The sequence below is a fragment of the Rhinoraja longicauda genome, chromosome 3, assembly GCF_053455715.1.
Source record: "Rhinoraja longicauda isolate Sanriku21f chromosome 3, sRhiLon1.1, whole genome shotgun sequence".
NCBI lineage: Eukaryota > Metazoa > Chordata > Chondrichthyes > Rajiformes > Arhynchobatidae > Rhinoraja > Rhinoraja longicauda.
In genome coordinates, this window is record NC_135955.1 from 66631938 (window position 1) to 66649585 (window position 17648).

The 17648-nt window shown below is 41.8% G+C and overlaps 1 protein-coding gene across 3 annotated transcripts in view; it reads right to left on the minus strand.

The window, feature by feature from the left end:
- LOC144592432 (tumor necrosis factor alpha-induced protein 8) overlaps positions 1 to 16128 on the minus strand; it is a 77702-nt gene extending 61574 nt beyond the window's left edge. For 2 of the 3 annotated variants that reach the window (XR_013547125.1, XM_078397018.1), the window contains exon 1: positions 16005 to 16128. The gene's annotated coding sequence lies outside the window, so the exon portion shown is untranslated. The remainder of the gene's footprint in view (positions 1 to 16004) is intronic. The other variant, XM_078397020.1, reaches the window with a different exon arrangement.
- Between the last annotated feature and the right edge of the window lie 1520 nt (positions 16129 to 17648).

Genomic DNA, 17648 nt, shown 5'->3' on the forward strand with positions numbered 1-17648 from the left:
CTCTAAACCTTTCCTATTTACCTGCCCACATGTCTTTTAAATGTTGTGATAGTACCTGCCTCAACATCCTCCTCTGGCAGCTTATTCCAGATACCCACGACCCTCTGTGTGAATAGTGTCCAGCAATTGAAGGTTTTTTTTTCCTGGATTTTCAATATCTAAACATCTAGACATTCAATGGCATTGCCACTGCCCAGACCTCCACGACTATTCTGGAAGGAGGGGTGTACAGGGAGTCATCATTGACCAAAACCTCAGTCCTACTGGACCATCCACATAAATGCTGTGACTGCAAGGGATGGAGATCTGGACACCCCAACATTCCTTTGATCTTCTACAAGACACAATTCGGGAATGTGATGGAATATTCGTCACTTCCTGATTCACAGGTCCGACCACACCCAAGAAGCTCAACAACAACTTGGAGAAAGAAGCCACTTGACCAGCACCCCAAGATCAAGAATGAATAAGGGCTGTGAAGGAACAAGCACGTGGGACCACCGAGACCTACAGATGCCCATCCTAGAGACACCCCAATTTGATTCGGACTTACATAACTGTTCCATCATCTTGATGTCAAACAGCAGAAGGCCCCTCAAAACAAAACTTTAACAAAGGGGTTCATAACTACAATCTCAACGAAACTAAGGCTGGGCAATAAATGCTGGCCTCACCAGCACACACCAGTTAAAAAATAATCAGGGGTGGGGAGGAGAGGTAGGGTCACATTGTTGGGAATATGCTATCAGTTTATTGTCCACAGTCTATGTAATATGTTTTGGTTGCCACAATCAACAGGTGTGTTCCAAACAGATTTAAGCGATGGAAGTGTTTGTGAAATTCATCCGACATTTTGCAACTTGGTTTTGTTTCAACATATCTTCCCTTTCCTACTACAGATCAGATTTCTCAATGCCTCTTTTAGGGGGGGTGGGGGCGGGGGTGTTGTAGGAATTATATTGCTCTTCAGAATGGGCATTCCAGATTTTTCCCCTTTTTTTGATGGTAACCAAATTCAACAACTGAACTGCAACTTTCCTTTTCTCATGCAGTTTTGTCAAGACTTTTTTTAAATTGTGAGATTCACATCTGATGAAAGTTACCGAATAAGGAAAGGCTTGGATAGAGTGGATGTGGAGAGGATGTTTCCACTAATGGGGAGTCTAGGACCAGAGGGCACAGCTTCAGAATAAAAGGACGTACCTTTGGAAAGGAGATGAGGAGGAATTTCTTTAGCCAGATGGTGGTGAATCTGTGAAATTCATTGCAATGGACAGCTGTGGAGGCCAAGTCTTTGGGTATTTTTTAAGCGGAAGTTGACAGGTTCTTTAAGGGTGTCAAAGGTTACAGGGAAAGGCAGGAGAATAGGATTGACGATGAAAAATAGGTCAGCCCATTGAATGACAGAGAGGACTTGATGGGCCGAATAGCCTAATTCTGCTCCGATGCCTTATGAATTTATGATTGAAAAGAAAGGGTAAAGAAATAGGGCAGATTCAATTTATGATGGCAAAATTGGTTTATGTTTTACTGTTATTTCAGAGTTCATTTGATGTGATTATGAATATGCATTACTGAATTATATTAATGATATTCACGATGCTTTGCTCTACCTAAAAAATGAATAACATTAACAAGAGTTGCTTTGCAAAATCCATCTTTGCACACTGCAAATAGCTTAATTCTTCCTAAATGTAGTACAAGGTGCAGCTGACAATATAATTCAGATCTACAAGCATAATATTATATCTTTAAATATGCATTTCAATTTTATTAATTAATCTTTTACCACCCCAAATTTAATTCTTCTATGTCTCTCAACATATGAACTAACATATAACAGAAGCAGAAATTTATCTTGGATTCCTTTGAGCTAAAATGAACATACTGGTCAGTAAGTGATACTGAGTGAACAGAAACCTGCAGTCAGTCCACAGAGGCACAATTTAGCACATGTTTTTAAAATGTCAGTCAAAAAAGTATGTGCACAAAAATGATTGGGAGAAATGGATAGATGAGTGAAAACGCAATTTCTGTTTTAGATACATTTGAGAATTACTTACAAAACAACTTTGATTGGTGTAAAGTGAGGTTGCAGAAAACCATTTCACATCAGCCCATTTCCTTTCTGACTGCCAGTTAAGCATAGAATTAATTAGTATGAATGCAACAGCCCCTGCGGTTTCACACTTACAGCCTCTGCTAATCATACAGATGCCAATTGCACTGCAAGGGGCCCAGCTAAGTCCACAAATATTAAAACTACCTCTTGTTCAAACAAATATTTGTTGGCCACAGCTTTAAAAATTGTATTTGAGCATTCTCTTTAGCATTACTGGTCCCATTTCCAATGCAGTTTGTCTGCAGAACTTATTTAATTTACATTTCAAAATGTTTCATAGTTAATTGGGCCGTTAAGGGAACATGCCGGGGTAAGAGCAGGAAAAAGGAAGTGAATTTCTGTTAAAATCTCGTTTCAAAAGTTGTTTTAAGACATAACTGATACCTACACTATATAGAAAAAAAGGAAGTAAAGTACAGGAAATGTTCAAAGCTGAACCGCCACGAATGCATCCTTCTGAGAAACCAAAGCATATTACAACAGCAGTGAGTTTGGTCAGTTGTGTCATCTAAAGTTTACAAATGTTCCTTTTAAAATGGTTCTTGCAATGCAAATTCAAATTCAATTTTCAGTTATAGCAAATCTGACAGACTATCCAAAGAATTTTGAGGGCATTTAAATATTATTTCCTCCAAAAGCAAAATTCAAATAGTCGCCCACAATTGAAAAATTAAAGTTAAACTATTCAAGTCTAAAATCAGGAAGCATTTATGATTCAATTGGCTTTCCCCTAAAAAGACTGGAGATTGATTTCTCAAGCTTTGTTTCCAGTGGGTTTCATGTTTAATTATCAGTGACAGATATATTCTGGATGGGATGGGGGTGTACAGCCTGTGTTCAAAGAAAATGGTCGGGCAAGTTTGGCTGACAACCGAATGCTCTTCCTTCCTGCACAGCTGCTCGATTCTGACGTTTTCAAATGAAACCTTAAAGAAAACCATGTTCTAACCAATCTATCCAGAATGAACAAATACCATGAGCAGTGGTGATGTTGGCTACGACTGGCCATACTCTTCAAAAAGGAAGCCCTGTTGGTTCGTCTGAACCATTTTGGTCAGTGGGCCTCCCGCCTCATCTTTATCTCTTCCCCGCTCCACTGCAGGGCTGTCACGGTGGCGCAGCGGCAGTGTTGCTGCCTGCAGGGAATGCAGCGCCGGAGACCCGGGTTCAATCCCAACCACGGGTGCTGTCTGTACGGAGTTTGTACGTTCTCGCCGTGACCTGTGTGGGTTTCCTCCGAGAGCTTCAGCTTCCTCCCACACTTCAAAGACATACAGGTTTGTAGGTTAATTTGCTCAGTAAATGTAAAAATTGTCCCTAGTGGGATAGTGTTAATGTGCAGGGATCGCTGGTCGGCGTGGACCCGGTGGGCCAAAGGGCCTGTTTCCGCGCTGTATCTCTAAACTAAACTAATCTCCTTTCTCTTCCCAGGCAGCCAAAATGTGTGCCGATTCTTGTAGGACCTTGCCATTAAGCAGTGATCCCTCATGGGGCTGGTGCACTGGCTAGCACACAACAAAAGCTTTTCACTGTACCCCGGTACACGGGAGAATAAACTGTACTCAGTTTCATAGGGGGAAAAAACTCATAAAGCTGTCTGCAGGTGGGTGAAATTGGGCAAGATCCTTTCTGAAACCACACATCCTGTTTCAATGCAAAGTCTTGTTTGCCTTTGTTGCAATGCTTTTTTTGAAGGTGAAACAGTTGGGCATTAATACTATACATGGTGCTCATTTTACTCACCAAGTAAGAGTTAAGTTAAATTCAATATACTGTCTGGGCATAAAAGCTGCTTTAGGGTTGTTCCATGGAATAAAGTCATACCATTGAGTAACAATGCTTGTGACTATCTGAAATACAAACTTCAAATTACATCTTTCACTATTAATCCTTCTGTGAATCTTGTGATTAAGAAAGTATGTGTGATCAAAGCCAGAGCAAGATAAATCTAGACAAAGGAAAGATTCATCCTGATACATTTTACAAAAGCTTTTTTCATAGACACTTTTAAAATGTTTAAATACTGAACGTTTTTATGACTTAATATTAGCATGCCCCTCAACTGTGATAAATCACATTCATTTTGCCTCTTTACTCAAAGTTGTTGAATGTGAACTGATCATCAACATTATACCATTACAAATATATGAATTAGGAATAGAACTGGCCAGCTCGCCCCTCAGATCTACTCCCCTATTTAACATGATATGGCTGATCTGATTACACAGCCCAACCCTGCATTTCTGTCTACCCCTGGTAACTTCCTACTCCTAAGATAGACACAAAAAGCTGGACACCAGTCTGAAGAAGGGTCTCGACCCGAAATGTCACCCATTCCTTCTCTCCAGAGATGCTGCCTGTCCCACTGAGTTACTCCAGCTTTTTGTGTCTATCTTCGGTTTAAACCAGCACCTGTAGTTCCTTCCGACACAACCTCTTGCTCCTGTCAGACACTCTGCTTCCACCACCCTTTGAAGAAGAGTTCCAATGACTCACAACCCTCTGAGGGCAAAAGGAAACATTTATCTCATGGTTCTCATCACTGTCTTCATTGGGTGACCACTTGTTTTCAACAGTGCCAGATCGTCTCCACTTTCACCCCAACAAAATCCCAGAGGATCTGATATAGTTCAATCAAATCCCTCTCATTCTTGCTAACTCTAGTCCGGTCTGCTCAATCTTTCCACGCAAGATAGCTGGCCTATTCCAGCTTAATTTTGTTTACAGATACAGCGTGGAAACAAGCCCTTCGGCCCACTGTGTCTGTGCTGACCAGCAATCACCCATAATCTAGTTCTATCCTATACATCAGGGACAAATTATAGAGGCTAATTAAGCTCCAAACCTGGAGGCAGTGACTCTACTGCTGCACCACTGTGTTGCTCATAAAGATGATATTGGAATCAAATACTTGCCTTTGTGAACTCTTTTCTCAGCAACTGCATGCATTGTCTAGGTGTTCTTCAAAATATTTAATCCTATTGTTTCAAAGTTTCTATGTTTAAGATATTTGAAAAGAGTCATGTTTTTACATCGAAGGCAAAAATGCTGGAGATTCATTTAAGTAACTTTTAAGTGTTTGTAGATGAAAATCAAATTAATCCACAGAAGAGCATTTTATTCTTAATGTTCCGCATCTCAACAAGATTTCTGTTCACCCAAACATTTTTGTTCCAGTGTAAAATTCTCGAGTGGAACCAACAGAAGGACAACACCAAAATCATTCTCAGAGAGATCTTCAACCTCACTGGCTACGAAGGCCATTTCCCCCAGAACTCTGCTATTTATATGCTTATCACTCAAACTGCAGTTCTTCAAACTTCTAAATGGGGAGAGAATCCAGAAATCGGAGGTGCAAAGGGACTTAAGAGTGCTGGTACACGATTCCCAAAAAGTTAATCTGCAAGTAAAGAAAGCAAACGCCATGCTGGCATTTATTTCAAGAGGGCTAGGGTACAAAAACAGGATGTAATGCTGACACTGGTCAGGCCGCATTTGGAGTATTGTGAGCAATTTTGAGCACCATATCTGAGGAAGGATGTGCTGCCTCTGGAGAGGGTCCAGAGGAGGTTTACAAGAATGATCCCAGGAATGAGTGGGACGGCACTGGGCCTGTACTTGCTGGAGTTTAGAAGAATGAGGGGGGACCTCATTGAAACACACAGAATAGTGAAAGGTTTAGATAGAGTGGATGTGGAGAGGATGTTTCCACTAGTGGGAGAATTTGGGACTAGAGGTCATAGCCTCCAAATTAAAGGATGTTCCTTTAGGAAGGAGATGAGGAGGAATTTCTTTAGTCAGAGGGTGGTGAATCTGTGGAATTATTTGCCACAGAAGGCTGTGGAGGCTGTCAATGGATATTTTTAAGGCAGAGATAGATTTTTGATTAGTACGGGTGTCAGGGGTTATGGGGAGAAGGTGGGAGAATGGGGTTAGGGGGGAAGAAATAGATCAGCCATGATGAATGGAGGAGTAGATTTGATGGGCCAAATGGCCTAATTCTGCTCCTATCACTTATGACCTTTATGCATTCTTTATCCTTACTAAAAATCTGAGACCACCCATGACCTCAAATGTGATCTTGTGACCCTTAACTGGACGGCATGGACCATTTGGACCGAAGGGCCTGTTTGACATGGGAGTCATTCTCAGCTAACTAGCTTCATGATTATTCTAGGCAGCTACTGCTCAAACTCAGAGTTTGTTACTTGCTACTTTGTTGGAGAAGTCACACAAGATCAAAGAGCGGAGACCATTTAGTTGTCCCTCAGTTCACAACATTAGGGAGAGGGGTTTGTCTTCAATGCAGACTTCACAAAAATGCAAGCATTCATGCCCATTACAGGGACTTATCTGAGAACCTCCTGCCAGGAGCACCTAGCTGCAGCTTTGGATAGTCTCCATAAGATTAGGCTTCATCTCAATGGACCATGTTGTCCGATGCTTTCCTGAATTTCGGCAGATTGCCAGCACTCCAACTCATGGAATCTCTGGCCACTCTCACTAATAACCTTTGCAAATTACCACAATTAACAAAAGTAAATATGTTTTTTTGCTATGCTATCTTTTGTAAATATGTTTTTTTGCTATTCTATCTTTTGTCCACACTCCAACTGCAATTTTTTACAAATTGGATAATGCTTAGAATAATTTCCAGTCCAACCTGGCTGTCTTTGGTATAGACCAGCATCGTCTTCCTTTTTTTCTACAAAGACTACAGGAAGTTTGATAACTCCTGTGGGTGACAGAGGAGGGATTGATCAAGAAGGAGAATTATGGAGAGTCACACATTTTGGAGTACTTCTGTGGGCTTGAGCAGTACTATTGTGTCTCCTGACACCTCAAAACAAACCCAAATACCAGTGGGTGAAATTTATATCATGCAAAATTTGGCCATTTGCATTTGAAAATTGTATTCCATTTATATTGCATGGGTTATCAATTTGACATTAAAAAAAATAATGAGTTTAGGAATACTGGAATAATGGCTTGCAACAGACTTGCAGGGGGAAAGAAGTTTTAAGAAGAAAAAATAGAGTCATAAGTGTATAGCACATATTGGATTAGTGTATGGAAATAAGATTTGTTTGCAACTAATCACCACCTAAATAGCAGTAAACTGTGTGTACTTATCTTTTGAGGCAGAGCCACAAGCATTTGCTGGATTAATATTGAGGATAAGGGTTCATCCCATGTGAATGAAAAACTGGTGGTTTAAATAATGAGATACGATCTGTGAAATATATGAAATTAGCAGGCCAGATGTTGATAGGCTTTTTCACATAAAGCAGATGGCACAGCCTCAGAGTTAAGAGTTTGCAGCAGGAATAAGATGCAGAGAAATTTCTTAACGCAAAGAACAGTTAATCTTTGAAATCCATTACATCAGAGGAAAATTGGAGATCGGTCATTATTTTCAAAAGTGAGATTGATGACTTTGTGGTCACCAAGAGATAAGGAGCTTCATAGATTGACCCAACGTTAAAAATTAGCCAGTGAAGAGAAAAACAGAATTAAGGGCTAAATGTCCTAGATTACAATCTTATTAGTAAACATAGAAAATAGCAGAGGAGGCTATTCGGCCCTTCGAGCCAGCACTGCCATTCATTGTGATCATGACTGATCGATCATCCACACTCAGTAACCTGTGCCCAACTTCTCCCATATCCCTTGATTTCACTAGCCCCCAGAGCTCTATCTAACTCTCTCTTAAATTCATCCAGTGATTTGGCCTCCACTGCCCACTGTGGCAAAGAATTCCACAAGTTCACAACTCTCTGGGTGAAAAAGGTTCCTTCTCACCTCAGTTTTAAATGGCCTCCCCTTTATTCTAAGACTGTGGCCCCTGGCTCTGGACTCCCCCAACATTGGGAACATTTTTCCTGCATCTAGCTTGTCCAGTCCATTTATCATTTTATATGTCTCTATAAGGTCCTCTCTCATCCTTCTAAACTCCAGTTAATATAAGCCGTCTTTTCAATCTTTCCTCATATGACAGTCCCGCCATCCCAGGGTTCAATGTCGTGAACCTACGCTGCACTGCCTCAAATACAAGGATGTTGTTATTTTCACATATCCCAAGCTGTCATGCTCCCTTTCAACCATAAAACCAATCGCACTCCTGATATAGGTATTGTTGTATGTTGTCACGTATACTGGGGTACAGTGAAAAGCTTTGTGTGCTCTCCAGTCATATCATACTATACATGAGTACGACCAAGCCCTACACAAATATAGCGCAAAGACAAAATAACCCGTGAAGAATATAATATAACGGCATTCTAGCGTTACATTTACAGCGAAAAAGTCCAAGTTCCACAATAAGATAGGTTGGAAGATCGGGATTATACCTGAGCTCATGGGAGGACTGCTCAGTAGCCTAAATGCAGAAAATTCCCTATCCCATGGGTTAACTCTCTGAATTCCATACCCACCAGAGCAGCTAACCATGCGGAATCTTATCAAATGCTGTGATCAGGCAACTGAACCATCCTACCACAACCAGTGAGCAGTGCTAAACTACCATCCACCTCAATGGTGACCCTTGGACAATCCTTGATCGAACTTTGCTAGCTTTACCTTGCTAGCAATCTTTATTCCCTCATCATGTATCTATACACTGTAAATGGATCAATTGTAATCATGTATTGTCTTTCTGCTGACTAATTAACATGCAAAAAAATGTTTTCACAGTACCTCGGTACACATGACAATAAATTAAACTGTGAAACTGTAAAATTATGTGCTGACGTTCATATAGAGAATGTCTATGGCATTGCTCTTGTCAAACTTTATGGTTACTTCTTCCAAAAACTCAATCAAATTCAAAAGAGATGGTCTCCCATGTACAAATCCCTAATCAGTCCCTGTCCATCTAAATGTTTATATGTCTTACCCCTCAGAATCTGTGTCTTACCACAGATGTTTGCCTCATTGGTCTGAACTTCTCATGCTTTTCCTTGCAGCCCCTCTTAAATAGAGGCACAACATTAGCCACATTCCAGTCTTCCAGCATCTCACCCATGTTTAATGATGATTCATATTCTCCGCCTGCAATTTCTTCTCTAGCTTTCCACAGTGTCCTCAGATATATCTGATCAGGCCCGGGATATTCATCAGTAGACACAAAATGCTGAGGTAACTCAGCGGGACAGACAGCATCTCTGGAGAGAAGGAATGGGTGACGTTTCGGGTCGAGACCCTTCTTTAGACTCTCATTTTGGGTTGAGACCCTTCTTCAGATTTATCAGACACAGCTTCTTAAAAGTCTGCATGTGCACTGTGTATAAAAGCAAGAATTTTCTATCCTATAAAAATTAAGACTGGGATTTATCACTCTTATGACAAGCAAAACAAAGTGATGAAAATCAAAGTGACTCAGTAATTTTCCTCTGAATAGTCCAAACTGGAACAGAGAATTAAATCAAGCCACATTGTTCTGAAATTTTAAAGTTGCAATTGTTATAAGTTTACTGCAATCAGCAAATACATATTTGGTTCCTCCTGAAATTTGTTCAACATCTGTTACAAAGAGCAAATGCAAATAAAGTCAACAATAACTGTTCACATATTTACTTGCCAAGGTGTAGAATATTCTCTATATTAGAATTTCATCCCGTACTGTTTGCCTATTTCTACCTGTGCAAGGCTTCCCACATTTACGCCCATCTATTCCACTCCTGCAATCTACAAATGCTGCCACACTCACTAGGGTGTAAGATAGGAAATTTATATCCCTTCCTCTACCCCACCAGCGCTACAGTAGTTGATACCTGGAATGCAGTGCCAGAGGGGATCAAAATCACAATGATTAAGAAGCACATGGACAGATACTTACTCAGGCAACGCATAGAAGGTAAATAGGATGAGTGTAGACGGCCCACTGATGATGGGTTCTGACCAGAAATGTCACCTTTCCTTTTCTCCAGAAATGCTGTCTGACCCGCTGAGTTACTCCAGCATTTTGTATCGTCTATCTTTAGTGTAGATGGCAAATTGGTCAGCATGATGCAGTGGGCCAAAGGACCTGTTTCTGTGCTGTATGACTCAGTGACAAGGTCTTAAGCACCAAGGAACCATTGAAGGCCACCTGAAATGGGGGCAGTGGGTTTCTTGATGAGAGTCAGAAGATGCAAAACTGTGTTTCAAAGAAACTGGAAATTACGGAAATAAAAAGAGACTGTCAGGGACAAGAAAGGAAGAGAGCCAAGACCAAGGAGCAAGCACAATCCTGGTAAGTGTGAAAGCATTGCAAGTTTGCTGGAGAGGATGGAAAGAGTAAAAGTGGACAGCATTGTACAGGACAAAGTAATCAAACATTATCAAATGGGTGGAATATGAGATTTGAACTTCAGCACTGGCTGAAGTAAGATTCCAACGTTTTGCCTGCTCAACTTCAGCGAAACAAAAATGTGGTATGGGCAAGAAACTATAGACGTTGGTTTACAAAGCAGTCTGGAGTAATTCAATGGGTCAGGCAGTATCTTTGGAGAACATTGATCGGCGATATTTTGGGTCGGGACCATTTTTTGGACTGACTCAGACAAGGTAAGCAAGTTGAAGCAGTACGGTTAAGTCAATGTACCAAGGACCATAAGAAATAAGAGCAGAAGGTCCGATATTAAGACACTCTTTGAAGCACTTCCCTCTGGAAGGCGATTCCGGAATGTCAAAGCCGCCACAGCCAGACATAAAAACAGCTTTTTTTCCCATGACCAGTAGCTCTACTCAACAACCAAAAGTCTGTAGCCTCCTTTTGCTCTGGTATTTTATTTCATTCTTCACATGTTTAAATTATAATGTTTTATTCTTAATTGTTTACTGTATATCGTGTTGTTACTTGCGAGCAAAGCACCAAGGCAAATTCCTTGTATGTATATATACTTGGCTAATAAAATTTATTCAATTCAATTCAATTCAATTCCATGGCTATTCTGACTTTGGTCCCAACTCCAATTTCAAGCCTGCTCCCAAATCTCTTGCTAAAAGTCCTTCCCTATGTTGAACATGTTCAATGATTCAGCCTTGGGCAGCTCTCTGGGGTACTGAATTAAGAAATATTACATCCTAAGAGAAGAAATTCCTTTTTATCTTTGTTCTGATTTTGGTCTTTGCTCTCTCTCATAAACCGAGCAAGCAGTTTGAAAAGGTAGAGGTGGTCTCAAAAAGGTCAGTACCTCCATCGTTCAATTCTCCTGTCTCTCAACAATGCTTTATTAATGGAAGCTATGTCCAATCAAATGATGTTACGGTATCTATTGCATCTAAAAGCAAAAGTCAACATCTAGGTTTAAAACATGCGTAACATCTACCCAATCAAAGCAGAATTCAAAATGTTATACATTAAAGCACAAAATTTTGCACATTCCTCCAAGAAATGTAATTGTATTAATTAAAAATTAGATTTCTTTACTCAACAAATATCACCTTCTAGAGAAAACCGCTCATGTATAATTAGACACACTGGACTATTCAGCTGATAAAATCAGTCATTTGTTGTTTCCAGTTAGTGCCTCTTCAAAAAAATAACATCTAAAATGGGTAAATTAGCAAAGCACCACACCAACGTGATACAATGTGCAAGTTAAAATTATGTGTGTTGCAGTTACTTGCAAATTACTAAACCAGGAAGTCTCAGCAGCGATTTTGTCCAGTGCCTTGCTGAAACACTTCTTAAATACCAACACTGTTGCTAAGAGGTAGCATTTGATCCACAATATTTTATTCATCCGCACACTGAAAACATACAAATTCATCAGAGTTCATACTGTTCAATATAATACAATATAATTTTCTTCAAGTATGCTTGAGATTAACAAATTGAAATGTAACACAAAGAGTAAATGTATCAGAGCATACTTAATTATTTACAACATATTTTCTTTAATCAAAGAGTGAAAAAGCTACTGCAAGCACCTAAGGATACAACGAACTTTAAGACAGGTAATATTCCTTTGTTTCCCTCCCCCTGACTCTCAGTCTGAAGAAGGGTTTCGACCCAAAACGTCACCTACTTTTCTCCAGAGATGCTGCCTGACCCATTGGTTACTACAGCATTTTGTGTCTATCTTTGGTGCAAACCGGCAGCTGCAGTTTCTTCCTACACAATATCCCTTTATTTTTGAATTCAGCTTTAGTTTAATGCCAAACACAGCTGGGTTAATAGCTACAAGAAATAGGCAATCAATCCCTTTCCAATGTTGGATTTTCAAACAACATGTCACAGTAACCAACTATTACCTTAATTAACTTCTGTTAACCTCTGTTCCATTCTTAGTGAACTTATTATTTCCAGAGAATCCCCCATACCGGCTTCACTCCTTGCTGCACCAACAGTACTGCTGAAGATGTGCCCTTCATTAGAATATCAGAACCAGAGAACACACAAACACTTAAGAAATCGAAGCAGGAAAGAGGCTGCAGATGCTGGAACCTTGAGCAAGAGACAAACTGGTGACGGAACTCAGCGGGTCAGGCAGCATCTGTGGAGGGAATGCACATACAATGTTTTGGGTCAGGGCCCTTGTTCAGAATGGGGGAAGAAAGCTAGGAAAGAGAAGTGGGGCAAAGCTGGCAAGTGGATGGGGTGGGCGTGACTGGCACATGGGTGGAGCAAGTGACAAAGGCTTGAGGTGAAAAGGAGACAAAAGGCTGTCAGAAAAAGGAGGAGGAGTGAAATATATAACTGGCGAGAGGGATAAGGTTGGAAGGGGACCAGGCAGGAGGGGAAAGAGAAGGGGAAAAAAGGGAAAATGGGAGTCGGGCTTGTAAGATGAGCTCATGGAGCAGGACAAAGGAACAGGGTAACCAGGGTGGAAAATAAATATGTGTGCACACTGGTGGAGGATAGAGGATAGAGGGAAGGAAGGAAGAAAGGAGGGGGGGGGGGGGATATATTACTTGAAAATCAAGAATTCACTGTTTATACTCTTGGGTTGTTGGCTACCCAAGCTAAACATGAGGTGCTATTCTTCCAGTTTCTATGTGGCCTCACTCTGGCAATGGATGATAGAAAGGTTGGCATGATATGGGAAGGGGACTTAAAATGATTAGTTACCACGAGTTCCAGCAGACATTGGCGGGCGGACAAAGTGCAAGTGCTCGGCAAAACAGTCACCTACTCTAGGGTTGGAATCACCAATGTAAAGAAGGCCATGTTGGCTGTACCGAATGAAACATGCAAGGTTGGGAAAGGAGCACTTTGACCTCTGTCTGACCTGGAAAAGCTGCTGGGGTCCCTGGATGGAAGTGAGAGAGCAGGAGTAGGGTCAGTTGATTACATCTTCTGCATTTGCAGGGGGAAGAAAGTGCCTGGGGTGGAGATAGGTTGGGTGGAAAGGAATAAGTGAACCAAGGAATTGTGGGGAGAGTGGTCTCCGTGGAAAGTGGAAGGGGGTGTGACTGCTGTGACTGAAAAGTGGAAAGCAGTGTAACGATGAGGGTGGCAGAAGGTCGGAGAATAATCTGTTGGATGCAGTGGCTGGTGGGGTGAGAAGTGAGGACGATGAGAAATCTATCCGATCTCCATCTGGGCGTAGGAGAACGAGAACATAATTGCAGGACACAATGGAGCCACAGGCATTTCATTGTTTCGTTGTCAGTAGACGTGGCAATTAAACACTCTTGACTTGAAATAGAAGAAAGAGGCAATCAGTTAGACATCGTAGAAACAAGTAGCTGCAGTTGTTCGTTTCCAAACAGAACACAAACTGCTGGAGTAACTCAGCAATTCAGGCAGTGTCTCTGGAGAACATGGGTCAGTGATATTTCAGGTCGGGACCCCTCTTCAGACTGATTGTGATGGTGGGGAGGGGGGGGGGGCACGACAAAAACGAAAAGAGATGAGATGCAGGACAAAGGCTGGAAAGTATTAGGTGGATGGATGTGAGGGGGGGGGGGAGGATGATAGACAGATGTTTGGACAAAGGTCAGAGATGAAAACACAGGTGTGCAACAAAAGGATTGAAGAGTTGTGAATTATTTAGTTTCGTTTTTTTAAAGTTTAGTTTACTGTTACGTATACCGAGGACAATTAAAAGCCTTTTATTGTGTGCTTAGCAGTCAGTGGAAAGCCAATACCTGATTACAATCCAGCCATCCACAGGGTACAGATAATTGTGAAGCGAGAGGAAGGAATATAGGTGGAAGGGGAGAAATAGTTGCAGTCCAGATGGAGCACAGGGGAAAGGGAGAAGAGGGTTGACAGATACCTAAACTTGGAGAATTCAACGTTCAGACCGTAGGGTTGTAGGATACCCAAGCCCTACAACCTCATGTACTCATGTTCTAACCTGAAGCGATTTTACCAGTTGTTGGTTTTAAGCCTCACGCTCTGATATCCCCTCTCTAAACTTCATCACACCCCGGTTCCTTCTTTCTACGGGAGAATGCTAAGAACTTCTTCGTCTAAGCTTTCGTCGTTTGTCCTAACATTTCTTTATCTGGCTCGGCTCCGTGATAAATGCTTAGGAAGGAACTGCGGGTGCTGGTTTAAACCGAAGATTAGACACAAAAAGCTGGAGTAACTATGCGGGTCAGACAGCATCTCTGGAGAGAAGCGATGGGTGACGTTTCGACCCAAAACATCACCCATTCCTTCTCTCCAGAGATGCTGCCTGTGCCCCTGAGTTACTCCAGCTTTTTGTGATAAATGTTTCAGGTATATTTTTGGGCGAGATTGGTCAAATGTAGGTAAATGGGACGAGCACAAGATGGGCCGAAGGGCCTAATTCCGTGCTGTACAGCTCTATGACTATGTCTATTACTGTGAAACACGAACAAAAGACATGTTATTGTTATCTCGGGATATGTTCTCCAAAGTTAAATTATTTACTGTCACGATTGACTGTCATGATCCATTAACTGGGTTACAATTGCTTCTAACTCGCGGTGACATTCCCGTGTAAGCTCACAAGACCATGAGATTTACTCTTTAGGGTTCTCTGACCATGAATCAAAACGGCGGCACATTCACTGTTCCTCCGTTGAATTTCCGAAATCGGTGAATCGAAGACCAATGTCCTTATCGAATATTTGTGGGCGGCTTTTAAAAGTTAAGAACGCTGCAACTCGTGAAATAACCAGTCACGGTTATTTCATTTGGGCGAGTGGTTTCACTGCGGTGGCCAATGTTAACACTGCAGGTTTCTGTTTTTAAAGAGAAACATTTCGGGTTTGCCAGACCAGTTTTGGCAGCGGATCCCACCCTGAAACGTTGTCACTGTCTTTTATTGGGGAGAGGGGAGGGGGAGTCGTTCAACTGCGGATGGCGAACGCAGCGGGGCTGAAATTGAATCGTTCTACCATTACACTTCTTACTTAAGTTGCAAGGTCGAGCCTCCTAGCGCCAGCCCCCGTTCCCCGAGGCCCATTGGAGTGGCAGAGACCCCAGAATGCAAGCTCTCCAGACAGCAGCCGTTCCAGCAACACGAATAAAGCGGCACACTCCTGTCTGGCTGCATTAAAAAAATACAGTCCACATGTGCGTGTGTGTGTGTATGTATATGTATGTATATATATATATGTGTGTGTGTATGTGTATGTGTATGTATATATATATATATATATACATATATGTGTGTGTGTGTGTATGTGTATGTATATATATATACATATATGTGTGTGTGTATATATATATATACATATATGTGTGTGTGTGTACGCACAATTTTCTCCCATAAACTGGGTGCTAATCTGCATCACATGCACGGCGGGACAGAAGTATTGCAGAAACAGTTCAAGTGCAATAACTGAAGTTCGCCGTGCGCCTGCAGTGTATGTAGGTGGTGCTAGCGCCGGACGGCAGCCAGCCCGCAACTTCTGGTAGCCGGACCTGGGCCAATTTCAACCCGACCGAGTGTGGGACTCGCACTGGCCAACTTACCTGGCACGGCCCGCGGCTGCAGCTCCGACAAGAGGCGCCCCAGTGCCCACGTCCATTTACAGCACGGCGGAAAAATAAATATATTTTCTTTTAAAAAAACAGACCCCCCCAACCCCCCGCCTCCTGATATATTCGAAAGTTTTGACAGCGGAAATTCAGCAGCGGGAGGTGAGTGACAACGAGACCGACCACTCGTTCTCTGGCAGAGGTGAACTTGAAAAAGCAATGATCCAATGATGTTGCCGAGGCGGCGCTTCCTCTGTCCAATATGGAGCGGAGTTGGGCAGGTCTGGTTAATATTTCAGACATCTCACTGAACTTCATTCATCCGTGAAAACTTTAAATTATCCCTTGTGCCGTATTGCTGAATTGATACCTCACATGTGCCAAATCATAGAAGATATTGGAAGAGTTTTGCACGTAACAATTCAGGTTCAATAAGTACTATTTTCAGAATAGAAACAGGATACTGAAATATTCAACAGGGTTGGCAACAGCTGTGGAGGAAGACACACAGTTGCTGCAGACCCTGGATCTTTCAACAGAATCTGCCAATGTCTCATTTTGCAAACGCTGTCAAGTCTGCTGAATATTTTCAGCATTTTATGTGATTATTTCAGATTGTGAACAACTTTTTTTTGTGTAAGAAGGAACTGCAGATGTTGGTTTACACCGAAGATAGACACCAAATGCTGGAGTAACTCAGCGGGCCAGGCAGCATCTCTGGAGAAAAGGAATGGATGACGTTTCGGGTCGAGACACTTCATGAGATAGAGCTGAGTTGGTTTTTTTTTTGCTTTATGACTACCTTGGAAACATTAGGACCAACATTAGGACATCAGCTTGAAAGAATTCCCTAGACACCAGCAGCACCCAGGTGAATAAATACAGACTGGTGGGGAATCAGTAGCGCGTGTGGGTGCGCTCCACTTGGAATACCACAGCTGGGATTTGACTTGCAGGGAATATCCCAGTATAAATAGTTCTGCTCTAACAGGATAGCTGCGTTCATCAGAAACCTTGCATTATTGAAAATTATGTTATAAAAACAATTGTGTCAATGGAGAAAGGTGGGCTAGGAGCCAGAGAGTTTGACTCGCAATAAGTTATTTTTCCTCACAGGATTTTCAAAAGCAATTATCTTTTTAATAGTTATAAGTTTATTTTTGATATGGAAAGCTAATAACTACCAAGAATTGAATAAGCCATAGAGTGATCCAGTGTGGAAACAGCCCTTCAGCCTAACTTGCCCACACCAGCCAACATGTCCCAGCTACACCAGTCCCACCTGCCCACGTTTAGTCCATATCCCCACCAAACCTGTCTTATCAGTGTACCTGTATAACTGTTTCTAAAACGTTGAGATAGTCCCTGCCTCAACTACCTCCTCTGGCAACTTGTTCCATACACTCACCACCCTTTGTGTTAAAAACCTACCCTTCAGATTCCTATTAAATCTTTTCCCCTTCACCTTAAACCTTTGTCCTTTGGTCCTCGATTCACCTATTCTGGGCAAGATACTCTGTACATCTACTCGATCTATTCCTTTCATAATTTTATACACCTCTATAAGATCACCCCTCATCGTCTTGTGCTCGAAGGAATAGAGACCCAGCCTACTCAACCTCTCCCTACAGCTCACAT